Source organism: Solanum dulcamara, chromosome 10 (assembly GCF_947179165.1).
Source record: "Solanum dulcamara chromosome 10, daSolDulc1.2, whole genome shotgun sequence".
Classification (NCBI taxonomy): domain Eukaryota; kingdom Viridiplantae; phylum Streptophyta; class Magnoliopsida; order Solanales; family Solanaceae; genus Solanum; species Solanum dulcamara.
The window spans coordinates 9,555,939-9,579,739 of NC_077246.1; the positions used below are offsets into that span (position 1 = coordinate 9,555,939).

The following is a 23,801-nucleotide window of genomic DNA, read 5'->3' on the forward strand; positions in this document are numbered from 1 at the left end:
AATAAAATTAAAAAATAAATTTTAAGCTCCGCAATATCAATGATGTCTGCTATCACAACTGAATAAAAAACTTATGCCCTAAGAATAATGAAAAATTATCTTGGTTTTCAATTTTCTTACTGCAAATTGCCCTAATTTTCTGGGTCATTAACAACGAAAATTGAGATAGAAACATGCTATTACACTCTAGGTCCTTTTAAATCCAAGGATTCCTTACAAATGATAAAATTAAACAAATGACATCATTTAAGAAAATTAATTCACATAAATAGAGATGATTTCTGGGAAAAGCCCCTAACAATTCAAAAAAACTCTTAATTGCTTGTGAGCCTTATTTATTCCTTCTTCCTCATTATATCCTTTTTTCGAATAACATCCTTCCCATAGTATTCATAACTAAATTCTCAATCTATTTCTTAATCTGCATCTTCACAACCCCATTTGAATATACTGTTATTTTTCACTCGAGATGCAAATTCGATTTTCAAGAAAGGAGAAATCAAGAAATGTAACACAAGAAATTAAAATTTTATTTGGCATGAGAAGAACACATAAATTTTCATGAGAAGAAAAAGGGATTAATGGTGGGGAATGGGGTTAGATATTCTAGAGGGAGAGAAAAAGAGAAAGTAAGCTTTTTAAAAAAAAATTCACATGTTATATGTCGATTCGTTTATTTATCCACATTAGAAGTGTTTGATGCATGCACTTATGTTAGTTTTGAGAATATAAAAAAAAGTATCGAATGACAACAGACTCACACATAAAATGTCTAAAATGAACAAAATTTAATTTAAGTGTCTAAATAAATGTTGGCTTCAACTTTAAGCCTGGATGAATTCAACCTTTTCAGAAAGATTGATGAGCCACACCCACTGTCTTTTTCTCCTTTTTTGAAAGAAGGGTCTTCTGTGAATGCCCTCTCTATACTCTTGGAAATATGTTTATGCTTTTATGGTATATTTAATTGTAGGTCGAATTCATTAGTCACTATTTAAATTGGCATCAATTTTTATTTAGATATTTTAATTATGCTTTATTCATTTTAGATAACTTATGTATATGTCATTTTGACACTTTTTGCTGATATGACAAAGTGAGTGTGATATACTCATTAATGAAGTATGAAAAGCTTATATTTAGCCCTTTTTTATTTTATTTTCTCTCTATCTTTTCTATTTCTCAAGCCACTACCTCCCATCATTTTTTCAAGCTTAAACTCCTTCAATAGATGTCAATTTTTTTTATTCAAATTTGTTTTCAAGCCATTTTTTTCTTCTTCAGTGTATTGCTTTTCTAAATCTACCATCACCGCCTTCCACCTTTTTCGCTGAAAAAATGGATATCAACACCTATATTTCATACTTTTTCTTTCTTTCTTTCTCTTTCTCTCCCTCTCTCCTCCCCCTCTTTTCTTTCCACAAAACAACAATAAAAAGAAGAAAAAGAATAAATATGAAATTTTTTAAAAAACAGAACAATTATTTTAAATTTTAAAAAAAACACAAAAGAAAATTTTGAGTGTAGTGGAGAAGACGATTTCCGATGGAGAAGGATAATAAGGTACCATTACCGTCCTTCACCTTTTTTCACAAGAAAAAATGGATACCAACACTCATACTTTATATTTTTTTTCTCTTTCTCTCCTTCCCCACCATAGGAAGAAAAAAAGAGATTAAGAAACACAAAAAAAATATTGTTAGATGTAGTGGAGAAGACAATTTCCGTCGGAGAGGGGGGGTTAAATTGATTTTTTTAAAGAATTCTATTTTTACGTTATTTTATTTACTAAATAGGTTTTAAAATAATTTTTTTACGTAAACTGACACATGTAATCATTTAATTGATTGTTTGCCACGTAATCAACAAGTGTATTACATTCTCCTTCAGCAAAACTCGCCATGAGGCAATGTATGTAATAATCAAATCCTAATTGAAATATTTAAGTGAAAATTGATGTCAGCTTTAAATGACCACTGATGAATTCAGCCTTAATTGCATATGTCAAGTGATATAAGTTTTTGAAAATTACAAGAATAACGGAATATGATTTTCATCTATTTTGTAAGATGGAGGGTCGATTAACTTTAGAGGGGCGCTAAGAGACCATGTGTGTGTTTTGTATTTGCTTTAAAAATATGTCACAATTTTTTTAGGAGCGGTATTTTTCCACGTTCATATAGTTTTAATCACCAAGTGTCTACAGAACAATATAATATCTATATAGGATATGAATTGAATTAAGGGGTCGTTTGGTTGGGAATAACTTATCTCAAGATTAATTATCCTGCAATTCTTTATTTTGGGATAGGGTGAGACAACTTATCGCATTGTGTATATGAAATAACTTATCTCATCACTATGGTATAAATGGTGAGATAAGTTATCCCAAATTTGCAAGCCAAACAAGACACCAAATTTTATCCCTGAACTATTTTTTTAATCTTAGGATTATTTATGTTTATCCCTTACACCAAAAGACCCATAACAGTTTAACCAAACTTTACTTTGTCTTGTCATAATAGGGACATAATTTTATTGTCAGATTTGATCAACTAATAACTTGTTATTACCATATGAACATAACTCATGTAATCTTCAATTATATAGATGGGTTTATCATCGCTGTTGATCTTCTCAAATTTGACAAAAATTTCACTCATCGATGTTTCTTTTATTTTGTGAATTGATCAAATTCACTTCTAATTGTACACAAGTTACATAATAATTTCATCTCACAACAATTATTTTATCACATTATATCTCAAATGAATGAGTCAATTTTTATCAATAAAATATTTATTTTTTCAAGACAAGTATTGTTCCTGATATGCACAGTATAAACACAAAAATATTAATTTTATTTCAACTGAAATACTCAAAGTTCTCTTAACCATTTAGTCTTATCACCTACCAATTCCAAAATAATAAATTTAAATTTCATAGTATAAAACTCCAACTAAAGGTAAACATATAATCATTCATAGACTTTATCTTATGTAAATCAGAAATTCAATTATTTGAAAAATAACTCGGGAAATTGCAATGGAGATTAGAGCTATTAAAAGGGCCATGGAGAAGGGAACAATGGTGGCTGAGCACACTTATAGAGAAGGAAACAAACTTGCTGATATTTTAGCTAATCATTTTTGCATGAATGGATCAGATACGATTAACTCTATTCATGAGTAACCACATCAGACAAAAGTCATACTAAAACTAGATAGAAACAAAACACCTAATATTCGAACAAGAAAGGTCCAAAATAGAAATTTTAAATTACATAAGAAAAATCAAAAGTTAAATCCGGCAAGATAGAGCTAGTAATTGACAGAAATAATATAGCAAATATGAAGAATGCAGAAACAATCAAGAAGGAATCCCACAGAAAAATGTACTTGAATTCTTGTCTCAAGAATGTAAATGCCTTTCTATGATAGTTGGTACTAATTACGCTTCTAATTAGAGGGTAATGCCTTTCAGATTTAGGGGTTAATTGAGTGGTATTAACTCTCCGAGCTCAATCTGCACAAAACTTGAAAATGTTAGGGTAGCCTTCACAATGGGGCATCAAAGTTATTAGAAGTTTGGTCTTACCTTTGAGCCGATCTTAATCGAAGAAGATTGAAGCTAAAGAATTCTTCATTTGTGGGTAAGCGTTAAAATTTTATTGGATTTAAATCCGTAAATTAATTTGGACTATATTAAATTCAAGAAAATAGTCCAAATAATGTGGCAATCCAAGTCAAATAAATGAGCCACTAAAATCATGTTACGTGTCGAAGTTATGTGGCAATTCAAGTCAAATTAAATAGGCCACTAAAATCATGCCACGTGTTAAAACCATGTGGCAATCCAAGTCAAATTAAATAAGCCACTAGAATCATACCATGTGACAAAGTTGGGTGGCAATCCAAGTCAAATTAAATATGTCACTAAAATAATGCCACATGTCAAAGTTGGGTGGCAATCCAAGTCAAATTAAATAAGTCACTAAAATAATGCCACATGTCAAAGTTATGTGGCAATTCAAGTCAAATTAAATGAGCTACTAGAATAATGTCACGTGTATATATGACATATTCTGACCAATCAAATTGAAGTTCTTCACTAAAGGCATCTGATTGGTCAGTTCAAACTGACCAATCAAATCACGCATGCATACCACTCCCTACAACTATAAATAGGGGTCCTCACTATTCTCAGAAGGGAGAGTTTTGAAGAACAAGAATCAAGAAGAGAGCTCGTGGATCAAAGACTGCAAATTCTCTACAAAGTTACAAAGTTCAAGAAATTAAATTCAAGTTCAAGTTCAAAATCAAGAACGAAGGCAACTATCAAGACGTTCAAGATCAAGTATGTGTTCATATTTATTATTCATCATAATCATACAAGTGTTCGTGATGAATAATTCAAATCTAAATTTGAAGACGAAGATTCAAGATCAAGTTATTCAAGCCCTTGACTCTAAATCAAATTCAAGTTCAACGTATTTCATATTATTTGAAGAATCGGAGGATTATCATAAAGATTGTAACACGCACTACATTTTGATCAAATATTATACTTTGTTACTCCAATTTTCTGGTCTTGATTATTTATTTTTCTCGACTCAAAATTTTATTGTTTATAAATTTTGGTATGCCTAGTAGGACCATCTATACCTCTCATCTCTTTACATCGATCATCAAATTTCAAGAATACTTAAATGGCATCTAAGAAGTTGGACTTCTAGACTATTATTGCTAAGACTACTGATTCCAACTTTTCCTCTGAGGTGGAGAACATACTGGATGCTACTATGGGAAGTTTGGTATCCATCACTAGGAACAGGGCAAACTTGCTAGGACAACAAGCACTTCAAGTGTCGTCCACATCCGTTCCTATTTTTGATCTTCCATCTTCAAAGGGGATAAGATTCTTTCTGAATGAATTGAAAGAATGAGAGAAATAGTTGATATTGTTGAAAAGACATTGGCTCGACTTAGTCCTTTTAACACAAGAAATTGTACTATTAAAGATGAAAATGATGTCTTGATCACTAGATCTTCCCCAATCACTCCACATAACTTGTTCCAAATAAATTTTGGTTTGAGAGAAAATCTGTGATTTACTCCATCATCCATAACGACCATCCAAGCAATGATGACTAACGCCTCAACTGTTGAAGAACAACTGGCGAGTTTGATAAAGGCAATTCAAGGTCTAACAAAATATGTGCAAGATCAGGATAATCGAATTATCAAGTTGACGGAAAGAGCAGAAAATATTATGGAGGGGGACTCAATTCATGCACCTAGAAAATGTCCCACGATAGAAGAAAATAAAGATTCAGTTACAAAGTAAATACATATGTGTGATGAACTACAAGTATCCGCAGAAGGAGGAATTCTCATTCATCAACTGAAGAACTTCATTATGGGAACTATCAAAGATAAATATGATGTGTCTTCAAAGTCATTATTTACTTATGCAAATCCATATAATTCAAGAATCGATGTTTTGAAGATGCCTGCAGGTTATCAACCTCCAAAATTTCAACAATTTGACGGAAAGAGAAATCCAAAGCAACACATCGCCTATTTAGTTGAAACTTGTAATATTGTTGGAACATATAGAGATTATCAGGTTAAAAAATTTGTGTGCTCCTTACAAGGAAATGTCTTTGACTGGTATACGAATCTCGAGGTTCACTCTATTGATAGTTGGGAACAACTCGAGCATGAGTTTCTCAATCATTTCCATAGCACAAGGCATACTGTGAGCATGGTTAAACTCATAAATACACGTCAATGGGAAGATGAACATGTTATTGAGTTCATCAACCGATGGAGAAATGCAAGTCTCAATTGTAAGGATAGGCTTAGTGAAACTTCCAGAATAGAAATGTGTATTCAAGGAATACATTGGGGACTTCATTATATCCTACAGGGTATTAAACCCAAATCATTTGAGGAACTAGCCACACGTGCTCATGATGTGGAGTTTAGCATGTCCGCAAGCGGAATTAAAGGACCACCTATTTATGAGCCTCACAAGAGAAAAGACAAAATAGAGGTAAAGCAAGGGGGGAAATCGGCACCCAAGTTTAAAAATAAGGAGTCGATGAATGTTAATATCGTACCTTTGAAAGTGGCTACAAATCTAAGCAAGAATCAAAGGGTGAAGACCATAACTTTTCAAAATAACACTAGTAAAAAGCTGACCTTGAAGGAAATGTAGGCAAGAAAGTATCCATTCTTGGACTCAAATGTTCCAGTAATTTTTGAAAAGCTTCTGACATTAACTCTTTGAGCTACCTGAAATGAAGCATCTAGATGAGGCTGGGAGGACTAATGATCCAAATTACTGCAAATATCATCGTTTGATGGGCCATTCTATTGAAAAATATTTTATCTTTAAGTAAACGATTATGGACTTAGCCCATTAAGGAAACATATTGATTGAAGACGAGAAGGAGAGTTCAAATCAAGTCTCTGTCACTTTTGCTTCACTCGATTCCATAGTTCTTTGCAACTTTGTTGAAGTACATGATTGTGGTGATGTCCTAGCCATATTCCAACAAAAAATAATTAAATTTGGTGACTTCAAACTGATAAATATTAACACATCATTACTCGTTCTTTTGGTGAATGAAGTAATAAGGAGAGATAAACCTATAGAGGAAAATCAATCTTGTAGTTCTTATACTGATGATGAAGGATGGATTTTGATAACACGATGAAGACGTTGTAAAACAAGCTTGCAAAGAGAGCCAAGTAAGCAAGTGACAAAAGGAAAGATGAAGAAACTACCTAAAACTCAAAGGGTAAGAAAGAATATAAAAAAGTCAAAAGTTGGGGGGAATTACTATCAAAAGCAACGTTCTTCGGTGACATTAGAGGAATTCTTGCCAAGTTGGTTCCATGAAAAGATTTTTCATTAGGACACCAAGGTCTCGTGCTGTAACATTAATAAAGAAGAGAAAACGAGAGAAGACTCATCGCCATCATTACTTCCATCACATGAAGGCCTTATCAAGTCTCACTCTAAAGAAGTGGACACTTGTGATACGTAGTTTACATTCACTAATGATGATCTTTTGTTGGGTGAAGTGTTGTATAATCGTCCTTAATATATGGTATATTTTATGTGTGGACATAAAGTAAATAGGATCATGGTGGATGATGGATCTGGGGTCAATATTCTCCCTATTCGCACTGTGAAAGAACTTGAAATCTCGATAAATGAACTGTCTGAAAGTCGTCTGATGATTTAGGGATATACCAAAGGGGCAGAGAGCCATTGACGCTGTCAAATTAGATATAACGATGGGAGATAAGTGTTCGAGTGCATGGATGCATGTTATTGACTCAAAAACCTCATATAGTATCTTTCTAGGAAGGACATGGATACATGAGAACAAAGTGGTATCGTCCTACCATTAATGTTTTAAATGTTTTGAAGATGGGGTTCAAAAGAAGATAGTTGCTGATGATGAACCTTTCAACGAGATAGAAGTGCACTTTGCAGATGAAAAATTATACTTAAACAATCATATCTCAAAAGAAGTAAAAATTAATAATGCGATACCAATCATAAAGGCTAATATCAAAAGAAGGTTGATGTAGCACCATATAATGCGGGGGTTATGATTGAAAAGAATAAAGTGCTTTCAGATATGAGCAAAGTACCTAAGACAAGTGAGGCATCTTCAAGTAAAAGTGTGATTCCTATTTCTCACTATGTCCCAAAGGCAAACAAAGTCAAGATCCCACCCTCTGAGTTGCAGAGTAGCAAGTTGACATTTCCTATCAAGAAAATTGATGCAATCAAATCACCTTAAAAATGATAGAAGGATTTTTCAACCATCAAACCATGATTCATATGAATCACTTCCTAAAAAGCGTACAAACGTTTGACCCAAACGCTTATAAGTTGTTGGTGAAATAAGGGTACAATCCCAATGAAGCTTGTAAAGTTGGGAAGCTTCTAAATGAAGTTATTGAAAAGTCAAATCTGGACTAAATTATACTCAAAGAATGATGATAGAGAGAGGGTATATTTTCAAGCAATCGCGCGAAGTCTTAGGTTACAAAACAACTGTCCCCAATTCGAATCTCTATAAAAAGGATGAGCATCAACTATATTACCCATGTGGAAGAACCTATGATGTTCAACAAGAAACCTTCTGTGTTTGATCGACTTAGTGGCATGACTCCTAATGTTTCTACATTTGATCGGCTTATCGGATCAACTTCAAATACTTCAGTGTTTGATAGGTTAGGACCAATGAAGAATAAATACAAACTCCAAGGAAATTATAGAACAATGGAAGAACGGGTACATGCTCAAGAGCATAATTCACCCAAAAATTGCCCAGTTTGATTCCTTCTAGAATGAGGCGAGAAACAAAATCTATAGTTTCATGTGGAGATGTCCTGAGAGCAAGAACTCATACCATAGTTCACACTAAGGAGCGAGATGAAGATAAAGAAAGTGTGGGATCATCAAATCACATTACAATTTATGACAAGGAAAGTACTTCACTATATGCAAAAATTGAGGATGGGTTTGTTGATATTCATGTATGCCATCACATATCTTTTAATGATGGTGATCCTCAAGAAGATGAGGATGCTGAAGATGCGCCACCTGAACTCGAGGAAGGGATAAAGAATATTGTTGATATATTAAAGGAAGTAAATCTTGGGGTTGATGATGATATAAGGCCTACATATATAAGTGCTTCACTGAATGACGATGAAGAGAAAAAATATATTGAGCTGCTTATGGAGTTTAGGGATGTATTTTCTTGAAGTTACAAAGAAATGCCAGGATTAGACCCTAGAGTTGCAGTTCATCGTCTTGCTGTGAAATGAGGCACTCATCCTGTTAAACAATCTCAATGTTGCTTTAGACCTGAATTGGTTCCTTTGATCGAAACTGAAGTTAACAAGCTCATTGAAGCGGGTTTTGTTCTTGAAGCCAAATATTCTACATGGATTTCAAGCATTGTACCCATAAGAAAGAAGAATGGACAAATCCGAGTTTGTGTTGACGTTAGAGATCTTAATAATGTATGCCCTAAGGATAAATTTCCTCTTTTAATCCTTGAGCTTCTTATTGATTCCACGACTGGATACGAGACAATGTCTTTCATGGATGGTTCATCTAGATACAATCAAATTCGCATGGCACCAAGGGATGATGAACTTACTGCATTTCGCACTCCTAAAGGCATATATTGCTACAAAGTAATGCCTTTGGTTTAAAACATACCGGGGCTACTTATCAATGAGCCATGTAGAATATTTTTGATGACATGCTTCATAAAAATTTTGAGTGCTATGTTGATAACTTAGCGGTGAAATCAATAAAGAGTGATGGCAACTTGCGAGATTTGAGAATGGTGTTCGAACGACTTCGAAGATACCAACTCAAAATGAACCCTTTAAAATATGCCTTTAGAGTTACTTCAAAAAAAAATTGGTTTTATTATTCGACATCGAGGATCGAGATTGGCCAAGACAAGATATATGCTATTTTGAAAATGCCTAAGCCAAAAAATATTCATGAGTTAAAAAACTTGCAGGGAAAATTAGCATACCTTCGGAGGTTTATCTCAAATCTAGCTGGGAGATGTCAACCATTCAGTCGCCTTATGAATAAAGATGTTCCTTTTGAATCGGACCAAACTTGTACCAATGCTTTCGAGAACATAAAGTCTTATCTGATGAAGCCTCGAGTACTTGTAGCTCATATACCTAGAAAATTATTGATTTTATACATTATAGCATGAGAAAGGTCAATAGGAGAACTCATGGCACAAAAAATAATGAAAGGAAAGAAAATGCCCTTTATTACTTGAGTAGGATAATGACACAAAACGAGATCAAGTATTCACCTATTGAAAAATTATGTCTCACACTCGTATTCTCAATTCAAAAGATGAAGCATTACTTATAAGCTCATGTTGTACGACTTGTCTGTAAAGTGAATCCTATCAAGTTTGTCACGTCCAAGCCTGTCTTAAGTGATCGACTAGCAAGGTGGTATCTCCAATTTCAACAATTTGAAATTGCCTATATATCTCAAAAGGTAGTAAATGGACAAGTTCTAGCATATTTTTTGGCCAATCATCCAATTACGAATGATTGGGAGTTATCTGGTGAATTACCTAATGAAGATGCAATGCTAGTGGAAATTTAGCCACCTTAGAAGATGTATTTTAATGGTGCTGCACATCGTGAATGAATCGGTGCTGGAGTGGTATTTGTCACTTTCCATGGAGAACTTTTGTCGTACTCCTTCACTCTAACACAACACTGGTCTAATAATGTTGCCGAATATCAAGCACTCTTATTGGGATTGAAATGGTTGTTGATATGAAACAATTGTAACTACAAGTTTATGGGGATTCTAAGTTGGTTATCAATCAAGTCCTAGGTAATTATGAGGTGAAGAAGCCTGAGTTACTCCCATACTGAAATTATGCTCAAAAGATGATAGGTTGTCTTGGAGAGGTGACTATTCAATATGTCCCTAGAAAGGAAAATAAGAAGGATGATGCGTTGACGGCTTTAGCTTCTGTATTAGTATCGCCTGATCAAATGCACATTGAGATTTACCAGATATGGATAACTCCGCCTCCAGATGAGCATAAGAAAGAATTTCAACAAATTATAGACACTTCAGAGGCTAAAATTAAAGATTAGCGATAACCAATAAATAATTACTTGTGTTATGGAATATTGCCAAAAAATCTTTGAAGAAGGATAGAAATCTGATGACGAGCCCCTTCTTTTATTTATTACAAAAATACACTCTATAGGCGATCATTCGATGGAGTTCTCTTACGATGTTTGGGCCAGATGAATCTACTTAAGTTATGCAAGAAGCACATTCTGGAGTATGTGGAGCGCATCAATCTGGGCCAAAACTTCATTTTCACATAAAAAGAATGGGATATTATTAGCAAGCCATGGTGAAAGATTGTCTAGATTATGTCCGAAGATGTAAAGCTTTCCAATTCCATGAGAATTTTATACATCAACCCCCAGAAGTATTGCACCCAACTATTGCCTCATGGCCATTTGAAGCTTGGGGTTTGGATGTTGTTGGACCATTGCCTAAGTCCTCTGATGGACATTTGTACATCCTGGCTGCAACTGACTACTTCTCAAAATGGGAAGAAGTCGTTTCTCTTAGAAAAGTGAAGAAAGAAAATGTCACTAATTTTATTCGAGTCAATATTATCTACCATTTTGGTATTCCTCGATACATACTGATAGATAATGGCAAGCCATTTGATAATAAGTTAATGATGAAGATATGTGATCTTTTTGGCTTTAAGCAATGCAATTCCTCTAAGTATGATGCTGCTGCTAATAGTCTCGCTGAAGCATTTAACAAGACACTATGCAACTTGTTGAAGAAATTTGTTTCCAAGTCTAAGAGATTTTGACATGAAAGAATGAAAGAAGCTCTTTGGGCATATAAGACTACGTATCGCACGCCAACACAAGCTACTCCTTATTCTCTTATTTATGGAGTTGAAGTAGTCCTTCCACTTAAGTGTCAAATCTCATCATTGCGCCTTGCTATTCAGGAAAGAATCACTTATTAAGAAAATTCTCGATTACGCCTTGAAGAATTGGAGGCTCTTGATGAAAAAAGGTTAGAGGCTCAACAAAGTCTGGAATGTTATCAAGCTCGTCTAGCTCGATCTTTTAATAAGAAGGTTTGTCTTAGATGCTTCCAAATAGGTGATCAAGTTCTTGTTGTAAGAAGGCCCATTATTACTTTTCATTAGTCTGGAAGCAAGTTCTCCGCTAAATGGGATGGACCATATGTGGTACAAGAAGTATACTCAAGTGGCGCTTATAAACTGGTTGACTCGGAAGGATTGCGCGTTGGCGCCATTAATGGAAAGTTCATAAATAAATACTATCCATGAAGAAAAGAAACACGCTTCATAAGGTACGAGCAAAAACTGCATGTTACTCCTGGCCCATAGGAGTATAAATAGTGCACGAGATCCAAAAAAAATAATGTCCGCTAGGTTGAAAATCTCGAAAAAGGCGGCCTAGGCAAAAGTTTGGACACAAAATTTTTTTAAAAAAAATGATTCCTTCAGAACTACGTTATGAGTTGATCCTCTTCATTGAGGTACGCAGACGCTTGAAATTACATTCTGAGTTCAGTCTTGTGAGTGTCCAAAAAACACATAATCGCACTTGACCCTCTTCGTTGAGGTCCGTGGTGCTTAGAGTTACATCCTAAATTTAGTCTCATAAGTTCAAAAGAAATGGGGCACGCTGTTATTTGAGCATCACAATGTTCTTGTAGATTGTCATATATAACGTGTGAATTAGAGAAGGCCAATCAAGATAGAATTTGAGTTGACTTCAAATAAATATTCATACAAATCTGTAAAGCTATTAGCTGTGATTATTGTACATGTTATAGTTCTATGAATCTTCTTTTCAATGGATCAAAAGTATTATCATTTCGTGTTCACTATGCTAAGATATGAGTATTTTTAATAAGATCATGCGAATATGAAACTGTCAGCTTTTCTGCATGTGAAATTCATTTTTGAAGTTTGTTTAGAACGATCCCGAGGGACTTGAGCTATAAATTTTGAATATGATTTAGATTAAGCAGTATGGTTTGTGATAAATTAAGTCTCTCATGGCTTTGGTGCTCTCATACAATGATATATCTCTCGTACTATCGAAACACACAAGGTGATAAACAACTATGTTTAGGGGAAAGTCCAATCTTAATGCAACTACGTCAATGCATCAATACGAGTAAATAAATCTTGAAGTTGAAACGTAAAAGAACTACTTAAAGAAAGGTGCAATATGAAGCAATCAAAAAGATTTCTAAAAAAGTGACAATTAATCGATCAGAATGCTAAAAGAAAAGAGCAGAAAAAAATAGTTCATAATAAGCTAGTCTTAACTAACTTATAATTAGCTAAGTCTTGAAGAGAAATCTCTAAAACTCTTTTCTTCTCTTCCACATCACTCGAGGCATTCGTGGTCGCTAGAGAAACATCACTGCATTTGTTATACTCTTGTTCAGCTGTTGAGACTTTAGATACGACATCTTCGACTTTTTTCTTGGCAGCATCTCAGAGGGCTTTTAATTCCTTCACCTTTTCCCTCAGATCCTTAAGGGATTGACATACGTCAAATAATTCTTTGAATTTCTTATTCTTTTGATTCAAGACAAGATCAAGATATTTCTTGGAATTTAAATATTGCTCGGATTCTTTAATTTTCAGAGTTATATCAGCAAGGGATAATCGTGCTTAGTCATAGGAGGTGGCAAGTTTAAAGAGAAACTCCAATAAGTTCTTCAAAGGAGAAATATCCACCCCCATTCCATCTACATCCTTAAGAATTACTTGGACCTCATCCTTAAAAGAAGAAACACTTTCTGCAATGAGATCGTCAAGTTTAGAAAGAATCTTATTCCAAGCTCCCTTGACAAAATTCATTCGAAGTTTTGAGATGACTTGCTTTCCATCAACAATAGACATAGACATTGTCGGTTTCTTGTGGGGAGGAGATTCTACATTTGATGTAGTTCTTTTATGTGGGATAGAAGTAGCCTCTCACTTAGATGTGGGTGTCAAAATTGATTTTCTTGAAATCGACCCCTCTACACATTCATTACTATATTGTGGCTTGCTTTGGTAAGAAGTCTCCAACATGCTAACATCGTTTGCCTGCAAAAAAAATAATAATAAAAAAAAAATTATTACCTCTTTAATAACTGTCAAAATCCTTGAAGAACTAATGTTGTTGTCAAAAATCTCTATCGAATGTGAACTAGTATTGTTTGACGTGTCAGAAGGTAGTTTCAATTATTTCTAACAACGATCAATACGGTGCTACTACTTTCATCTTGAGATGGCCACTTGCGAGAGGTCCATTGAATTTGAGTTGAATATTTTTGTTTTTGAACTTCTTCATGGGAAGGTCCCTTAATCTTGTCTGGAACAACAACTTTAGACTTCAAAATAGGAGGTTGACTCACAATTAAGACCTCCTCATCATGCTTTTGAAGAGCATTAGTATCCGAACCAACTACATTCACCAAGGACTGTATATAATTTTCAAGAAAATTTTCATGCACCTTTTCCCACCAAGACTTGTAATCGAGAAAAAAGAATTTCTTCAGTTTAGACCCACTAGGAGGAAATATTGCCCTTGCCCTAGATTTTGTCAGCACACAAATCCATGCAAGCCTTAAATCCTCGGCTAATGAAGCTTCACAAAAATTCTGATCTAATCATTCAGGAGCATCTTGAAAAAAGCCAAATTGATGATTAAATCTATGGGGAATATAAGGCTGCACAATAAAAATATTTTCGTCCCTTAAAATGAGATAGTTTGAGCGAAGACTCATAAAGAAATTCGATTGAAATTCCTTTTCAATGCCGTCATCATGGTAGTGGTAAGCATCAGAACTTTTGATCAATGTTGCATCCCAGACAATGGTTCCCCCTTCATGTATACACTTTCTTGCATCTTCTTTTTCAAAATAACCGGCAGCACCTTCGCCAGAAAAAGAATCCATAAGAGGATCACCCGGTTTATCTACTAATGGGTAATGAGTCTTGAAGTAATAGGCCAACCAACCATACAAATAATGAATTGGAAAACAAGTTTGGACGAGATCAAGTCGTGAGCATCTTGAAATTGTGTTTAGACCTTTATAAATGATAGCTAAGACTGGAACTACAAGACTAAATCTTCGTCCACATGCCCAAATGATAGGCGATTTTAAAGACGCCCGGACAAATACAACCATCCTTCTTCGTAGGAAGCACAAACATACACAACCAGCAAGATAAAAAGGCTGCCAATTATGTTTCATTTTTCTTGTGACTCTTAACTTCTAACTAGTGAAACAAAGCTTCTTCATCAGGAGACCAATTAACAGACTCATTAATTACGCCAGTTGGGTTATGGGATGACTTGAGACGGGTGAACTTCTTTTCTCTTCTTAGCGGGGATTGTCCATACTTTGTATCTTTCTTACACCAAAACTCTATCCATCTTTCCATAGAAACATTCGATTTATCATTATTCTCTACTCAAATCTGGTGAAAGGCATCAAATAAATGCTTGCAAGAGTGAGGGAGAGATTTTTTTCCCTTATCAAATGTGCCTAAAAGTTCTACAATGTTTGGCACGACCTTCTCGTAAAGTCTTCTTGTTATGGATAGACCACCAATCACATGTAAATTCCAAAGTGATATAGATAGTTTTTTGACTGAGGTAAGCAGTGTATTTATAACAGGACACCAAGCTTCATACAATGCTTGCAAAATGTTAGTTTTACGATCATAAATAAAAAGGGAACCATACACAACATCATGTACTTTTGAGTCTTTCAAAGTCTGACGATTCTTACTAAAGATATCTTCAGCCCACTCCCAATAGCCTGGAATGTAGTGAAACTCTCCATCAAATATGAAAGTATCACCCCATCGAGTCTCTCCATTTATGATTCGTCATCCCAAACATGGCAAAGAAGTTGCAATATTTTTAGTACGATGATTAGGAGTGCAAAGTACCTACATCTTGGGAGGACGACTGTTATATTCAAGAGTCCAATAATCTAAATTAGGAAGTTCCCCCAAAGATGGCCATGGATCACCATATTGTCCAGCTAATGGCGTACCTACAAGTAATTTGGTCTCCACCTCACTGTCCTTATGATTTGATATTACAAGGTATCGCGACTCGAAAGAAGAGGACGTCAAATCTCTAAAGTAAACTATGATTCAAATTGCAAAAAAATATTTTATTAGCATTTAAATTAGTAATTCAATAATCATGGTTATGAATCTCAATAATGAATGATTGTATTCTTTGAGCTCGAAATAGGCCTAATCTAGACGGTGTGAAGTCTTTATCGATCGGATAGCTTTAAATCATGTTAGGTCTTTGCTTTAGACGGTATAAAATTTTTAGCTCAAATAATGTCATGCCTTAGGTTTAAATCATGTTAGGTCTTTGCTTTAGATGGTGTAAAGTCTTTGGCTCAGACGTTGTGATACCTTCAACTCAAATCATGTAAATTCTTTGCCTTAGATGATGTAAAGTCTTTGACTTGGACTATGTGATGTCTTTGACTCAGACGGTGTAAATTCTTTGCCATAAATCATGTAAAGTCTTTGTCTTAGACAGCGTAAAGTTTTTGGCTTGGACTATGTGGTTTCTTTTGACTCAGGCGGTGTAAAATCTTTGTCTTAGATGGTGTAAAGTCTTTGGCTTGAACTATGCGATGCCTTTGACTCAGATGGTGTAAAGTCTTGACCACAAATTATGTAAAGTATTTGCCTTAGACGGTGTAAAGTCTTTGGCTTAGACTATCAGATGCCTTTGACTCAGTGCGGCACCTTTGGGTCAGGCAGTGTAAGGTCTTCACCAAGGATGATGTAAAATTATTGAATTAAACAATGCAGCACCTTTGGCTCCAATAGAATAAAAGTTCATTGTATATGAAGTAATATTTTTACTTACAAGATAAAAGGAAAGAAAAAGAAGTAACGTAGTTGGAAAAAAAAACTTGGATGTAAAGACAACAAGTGCTCATGAATTAAAAAAACTAATTATTTTAGTTTGGCAATTTTCATATAATGTAAAATAAACATGTGTACCAGAAGCATGAAAAGAAAAAAAATAATGTCATGACTATAAAGTCAACAAAAATGCTACTGCTTACTATTTGAAAATTGTGTTTCAATGTTCCTAAAGTTGTCTACAATATCACTGTGTATATATATGTAATACATGACGTGATGACGCATCTGAAATATGAAAAAAAAATGGAATAAAGAAGGGGAAACGTAAAATTACAGATGCTCACTTCATGACTGCTACCGTCTCTCCTCTTTCTGCAGCAAATTAAATGCTGTAAAGCCAAAAAAATTTTTTAATGAATACTCAATATGACAAGCTGCTATTTAAAGAGTGGTAAAAAAAAAAACTAGTATCCTAATTCAAAACAAATTCAATGTTTGATAAGTCAAATATTTTTAGAATTAGAAAGGAATAAAGTGGCTCATATTGTTCAATTGCTCGGAAAAAAAAAGAAGAGAAGAAATAATTCAAGGCATGTGTGAGGTGATCTTTGCAAAGTATCAAGGATAGCCAAATATGCAAAGAACAAAACTAATGCAATATGCAGTGAAAATAATTCTCTCATGTGATCTTATTTTTATAATAATAAAGTGCGCACAAAAGGACAAAAGATATAAATGCTATCATAAAGCTTTTACACTTGGAATTTAAAGAACAGTACATCTAAATATAATCAAGAGGAAGATGACATCACCTTAAATCTTCACTCCGTAAAAAATCAAAAGCTCTTGCTTTGTGGAAAAATAAATTGAACTCTACTAAATTGAAGGTATGTTTACATTAGATTATACTCTTTTTATAGGCAGAGAAAATAAGTATCCTTATCACATACAGACTCAAAGACTTGATAAGTGTGATGTTTTCAATTTTAGTTGGACTCAAATTCTTTTTTTTAGTCCAATTTAAAATTGAATTAATTAAAAGATTCCTCCAGTTGCTTAGGTTTCCTCAATTTAAGGACCATTGTATGATTATTTATTTATCAAGGCTCAAAAAGAGGGGAAAAAACATGCATGGCTAGAATTGTAGAATCGGATGTCCACAAATGCGATTTTCAAGTTCTAAAGAATTTGGTGTATATGCTATGTGATTTCCCTAATTTTAGGAGATACTATACCTAGATAACATTCATTTGGGAGTTATAGAGTAGGAATCCACTTCTATATATATAAAACATTTTTTTTAGAGTAGGAATCCACTTCTATGTCTCTTCACTTATACTTCAATCCTAGTCTTTATTTCAAATAATCTACAAATTGACAAGTCTTGAATTAAGGGGCATTTGTAATCGTTAAAATTTTATTGGATTTAAATTCGTAAATTAATTTGGACTATATTAAATTCAAGAAAATAGTCCAAATAATGTGGCAATCCAAGTCAAATAAATGAGCCACGAAAATCATATCACGTGTCGAAGTTATGTGGCAATTCAAGTCAAATTAAATAAGCCGCTAAAATTATGCCACATGTCAAAGTTAGGTGACAATCCAAGTCAAATTAAATGAGTCACTAGAATAATGCCACGTGTATATGTGACATGTTCTGACCAATCAAATTAAAACTCTTCACCAAAGGCATCTAAATGGTTAGTTCAAACCGTCCAATCAAATCACACAGGCATGCCCTACAACTATAAATAGGGATCCTCATTATTCTTAGAAGGGAGAGTTTTGAAGAACAAGAAGCAAGAAAAGAGCTCGTGGATCAAAGACTGTAAATTCTCTACAAAGTTACAAAGTTTAAGTAATCAAATTCAAGTTCAAGTTTAAAATAAAAAATGATGGCAACTATCAAGACGTCAAGATCAAGTACTTGTTCATATTTATTATTTGTCATAACCATACAAGTGTTCGTGATAAATAATTCAAATATAAGTTTGAAGACGAAGATTCAAGATCAAGCTATTCAAGCCTTTGACTCTAAATCAAATTCAAGTTCAACATATTTCAAATTATTTGAAGAATCAGAGGATTATCATAAAAATTGTAACGCACACTATATTTTGAAATCAAATATTACACTTTATTACTTTAATTTTTCGATCTTAATTATTTATTTTTTTCGGCTAAAAACTTTGTTGTTTACAGTGTGAATCTATAACATTTGCGAGAGTTTAAACGTCCAAGTGGATATCACACAAAGCTTCTCTCCTTTCTTTGATTACACAGGATGCTGACAAGATCATCAGAGCGATGGACAAGTCAGAAATTGTTGAAGAAGATGAAGAGCTCAATTCTTCTAGAGGAATGGACAAGTCAGAAATTGTTGAAGAAGATGAAGAGCTCAATTCTTCTAGAGGAATCCATCCTTTTTTGCTCTTTGTTTTTTCTTTATTTCTTTTTAGTGTAACTTTGTTTCCTTTTTGTTTCTCTTTGTAGGATCTGGTTCACTTTTGGACCTAGATCATGTTTCTTTGGTTTTTATAATAAACGGGCTTTGCCAACCCTTTAAGTAAAAATAAAATAAAATTTCTCTCTTCTAACTTTCATTTAAAATTTCTTGTTAAAATTAGTAAAAAATTAAAAATTAGATGATAATTATTTTCTACTTCGGTAGGCTTATAAAATGGCAACTTCTTCTATATTTTTTTAGTTGCATCATTTTCTCCTTTCACATTTATTTTGGTTAATTTTCTAGAGTCTGAAACTCTTTTTTACCTCTATTATCAAACTTATAAAAAATACTAAGGACTTGTTTGGAAAGTCACAATAAAATTGAGATTTGGTGTAATTACATTCTTTTGACATGTTTGGTAGGTCAAGTAATTACTTAGCATTAGTGTAATTGAGGGAATGTAATTACACTCCTCAATTCCTTGGGAAGGGTAAGTAATTGGTGTAATTACACCATGTAATTACATGACATTTTTTAATACTATCTTTTTAAATATATTTTTATTTGAAATACCAAAAAACATTTTTTTTGTCCGGACATTTTCACTTCTAACAACAACACAACAGCAGACCCTATACTTCTTCTTTCAAGTAAGATTTCGTTCTTGATTCATTTTTTTATTTTCATATTTTGATGTCTTGGTAAATTATTTATGTATTTGATCTTTGTATTTTCTCGTGTTAGTTTCTGAGATTAAATTTATATGAGATTTTTTAAAATTTATGATACAACAACAACAATCAGTGGAATCCCACAACGTGAGGTCTGAGGAGGGTAAATTATACGCAGACCTTACTCCTACCAAGGTAGGACGGTTGTTTCCGGAAGACCCCCGGCTCAATAAAGCATAAAAAGACGTTAGATAAGGCTAAGAAGTTAAGAGGTTAATAAGTTCAAAATGATATGATAAGACAAATAACGGAGGCGCTACAAATAAAATAGAGTAATCAAAGTACAGAAACTACGGAAAGTACTGAGAGTAATAGATAATAGCAGACATCAGAAAACAAGAAATTATAGTTTGCTAAAGCGTCTACTAATACAATAGAATATCGTGACCATGTACTAGCCTTCTACACTAATGTGGATCCTCCACACCCTCCTATCTAAGGTCATGTCCTCGGTCAGCTGCAGCTGCACCATGTCCTGTCTAATCACCTCTCCCCAATATTTCTTCGGCCTACCCCTACCTCTTCTGAAACCATCCATGGCCAACCTCTCACACCTCCGCACTAGGACATCTGGGTCTCTCCTCTTCACATGCCCAAACCATCTCAGTCACATTTCCCGCATCTTGTCTTCCACCGAGGCCACTTCTACCTTGTCCTGAATAGCCTCGTTCCTAATTCTGTCACTCTTGGTATGCCCACACATCCATCTCAATATTCTCATCTCGGCAACTTTCATCTTTTGAACGTGGGAGACCTTAACTGGCCAACACTCTGCCCCATTTAATATAGCCGGTCTAACCACCACTTTGTAGAACTTGCCCTTAAGTTGTGGTGGCACCCTCTTGTCACATAGCACACCGGAAGCGAGCCTCCATTTCATCAACCCTGCCCCAATACGGTGTGTGACATCCTCGTCAATCTCTCCACTGCCTTGCATGATAGACCCAAGGTACTTGAAACTACTTTTCTTTTGGATGGCTTGATCTCCAAGCCTAACTTCCGCGCCAACCTCCTGAGGTATCTCACTAAACTTGCACTCTAAGTACTCTATCTTGGTCCTACTCAGCTTAAACCCTTTAGACTCCAAGGTATGTCTCCAATCCTCCAACTTAACATTAACTGTACTACGATTCTCATCGATCAGGACTATGTCGTCCGCGAAAAGCATACACCATGGCACCTCACCTTGAATTTGTCGCGTCAATCCATCCATCACCAAGGCAAATAAAAATGGACTGAGAGTTGATCCTTGATGCAACCCCATCACAACTGGGAAGTGCTTTGAGTCCTCTCCTACTATCCTTACCCTGGTTTTGGCACCCTTATACGTGTCCTTGATCACCCTAATATACGCCACTGATACATCTTTAGCCTGCAGACATCTCCACAGTATTTCTCGGGAACTTTATCATAAGCCTTTTTTAGGTCAATGAATATCATATGCAGGTCCGTCTTCCTCTCCCTATACAGCTCCACCAGTCTCCTCATAAGATGGATGACTTCTGTAGTTGAGCGTTCCGACATAAATTCAAACTGGTTCTATGAAATAGACACTCCTCCCCTCACCCTCATCTCCACCACTCTTTCCCACACTTTCATAGTATGGCTTAGAAGCTTGATACCTCTATAGTTGTCGCAGCTTTGGATATCCCCCTTGTTCTTGTATAAGGGGATCATTACGCTCGACTTCCATTTTTCGGGCATCGTTGCCGTCTTAAGGATGACATTAAATAGCCTAGTCAACCACTCCAAACCTACCGAGCTCACACTCTTTCAAAATTCCACAGGAACCTCATCAGGTCCGGTTGCTCTTTCCCAGTGCATCCTACGAACAACACCTTTAACCTCCTCGACCGTAATACTCCTGCAACACCCAAAATCGCGACGCCACCCTGTATGTTCCAAATCTCCCAACACAATCTCTCTGTCCTCTTCTTCATTCAAGAGTTTATGAAAGTAGGACTGCCATCTCTGTTTAATAAGGGTCTCGTCTACCAATACTTTTCCATGCTCGTCCTTAATGCACTTCACTTGATCCACATCGCGTGCTCTTCTCTCCCGCGCCCTGGCTAGCCTAAAAAATTTCCTATCCCCGCCTTTCTTTTCTAGTTCAGCGTAAAGGCGTTCAAAAGCTACCATTTTTGCCGTCAAAATCACCGACTTTGCCTCCTTCCTCGCTATCTTATAAAGTTCCCCATTAGTCCACTTCTCCACCTCATCCTTGCTTTCTATCAACTTCGCATATGCCATCTTCTTTGCTTCCACCTTCCCTTGCACTTCTCTATTCCACCACCAGTCCCTTCGGTGCCGACTACGACTACCTGTCGAGACTTCCAACACTTCCCTTGCTACAGCCCTAATACAACTAGCCGTCCTAACCCACATACTGGTCGCATCCCCACTATTATCCCAGGCCCCGATATCCTTCAATTTCTCTCCCATCTCCAGGGCACTAGCCGTGGTCAAACTCCCCTATCTGATTCTAGGTCGGTCATTTTCGACCCTCTTCTTTCTCTTCATCTTGATCCCTAAATCCATGATCAAGAGCTTATGTCAGGTTGTTAGGTTGTCGATCGGAATGACCTTACAATCTTTGCACAGACCTTTATCATCATTCCTAAGGAGTAGAAAATCTATCTGGGTCTTAGCCACCAAACTACGAAAGGTTACTAAATGGTCCTCCTTCTTTGGGAAACTCGAATTGGCTATCACCAGCCCAAAAGCTCTTGCGATTTTTTTTAAATTTATGATAATAATAATAAATAAGAAAAATTGATCTTGACAATCAGTTGTGCATATTTTCTTTAATTTGTATTCATTAATTAATTTAAGTATTAATAATATTTATTTAAAATCTGATTTTTAAAATTTAACTATATAATTACGTTTGTCCAATCAAACAGGACAATGAGAATTACACTGTAATTACTCTAACAAAAAAATAGATCATTGTAATTACTGAATTGTGTAATTACCAAGCTGTGTAATTACCACCTAGTAATTACACCAATTTTAATTACCAGGTGGTTTTTCAAACAAATCTTAACTTGCTTTTTAGAGTATTTATTTTGGTACTTATATAATTAATTAATATATTTTGAAAATTTTGTAAATTATTGATTTTTGTTGATTGAATTTGATAATGAATATTAATTTTATCTCAAAAAATATATACAAATTTGTTAATAAATATGAATCAATATATAATAATGTAAAATTATAAAAATAGTAATGCAAATAAATGTATACCTATATTCATCAGAGGAATATGAATATCAATCCTGATTTAAATAAATGTATACAAATTTATTAGATGAATACAATCGGTGCATATCATTTTAGTTTAAACAAATGCATACAAATTTGTTAAATGAATACATACCAATGTATACTTATGTAAAATTAGAAAGATACTAATGCAAACAAGTGTATATCATTTTATTAATAAACACGGAAAAATGTATCAATACAAATGTTTATCAATCTACTGGACGAATATGGATCAACGAATACCAATGCAAATAAATGTATACAAATTTATTAAGTGAATATGGATTGAATTTCTCACCATAACTTTTAGCAAACAGTTAGGGAAATAATTTGTAGATGGTGAACTCATACGAATACCCTTTAAAAGAAGAATAGTCATAATTAAATATTTTTTACTAATTTTAAAGAGGGATATTTCTAAATAATCTTTTGCTAATTTTAAGGAAAAATGTTGGAAATTTGAAGAGAGAGATGGTACTAAAAATTGTTTTTACTATTTTTAAGAAAAAATAATTTGAAAAAAGAGAGGAGTGTGGTTAAGAATTTTCTCTGCTGTTTTTTTGTGGAGAAATGCAATGTGTGAGTATTAAATGTCAATTCTTTTTAGATTTTTATTCGCTAATTATTTATTTTGCTAAAATATGTCAATTCAATCTAAGAATTTATACACGTGTCAATTCCTCCACTTGCCCCACACCAAACCCGAGAACATGTGATATTTGACCCATTGAACTGAAAACCGTAGTTGATATTTCTACAAAAACCCTTATTACTTTTCATCCTCTTCAAATAAACCTCTGTAAAACCCTGATAG

The 23,801-nt window shown here is 34.4% G+C and overlaps 1 long non-coding RNA gene across 1 annotated transcript; it reads right to left on the minus strand.

Moving 5' to 3' along the window:
• Window positions 1-16,608: 16,608 nt before the first annotated feature.
• On the minus strand, window positions 16,609-17,409 carry LOC129871150 (uncharacterized). The gene is made up of 2 exons (XR_008762195.1): window positions 17,347-17,409; window positions 16,609-16,923 (listed from the first exon to the last, which is right to left on the minus strand). It is a non-coding gene; the product is annotated as an uncharacterized LOC129871150 (long non-coding RNA).
• Between the last annotated feature and the right edge of the window lie 6,392 nt (window positions 17,410-23,801).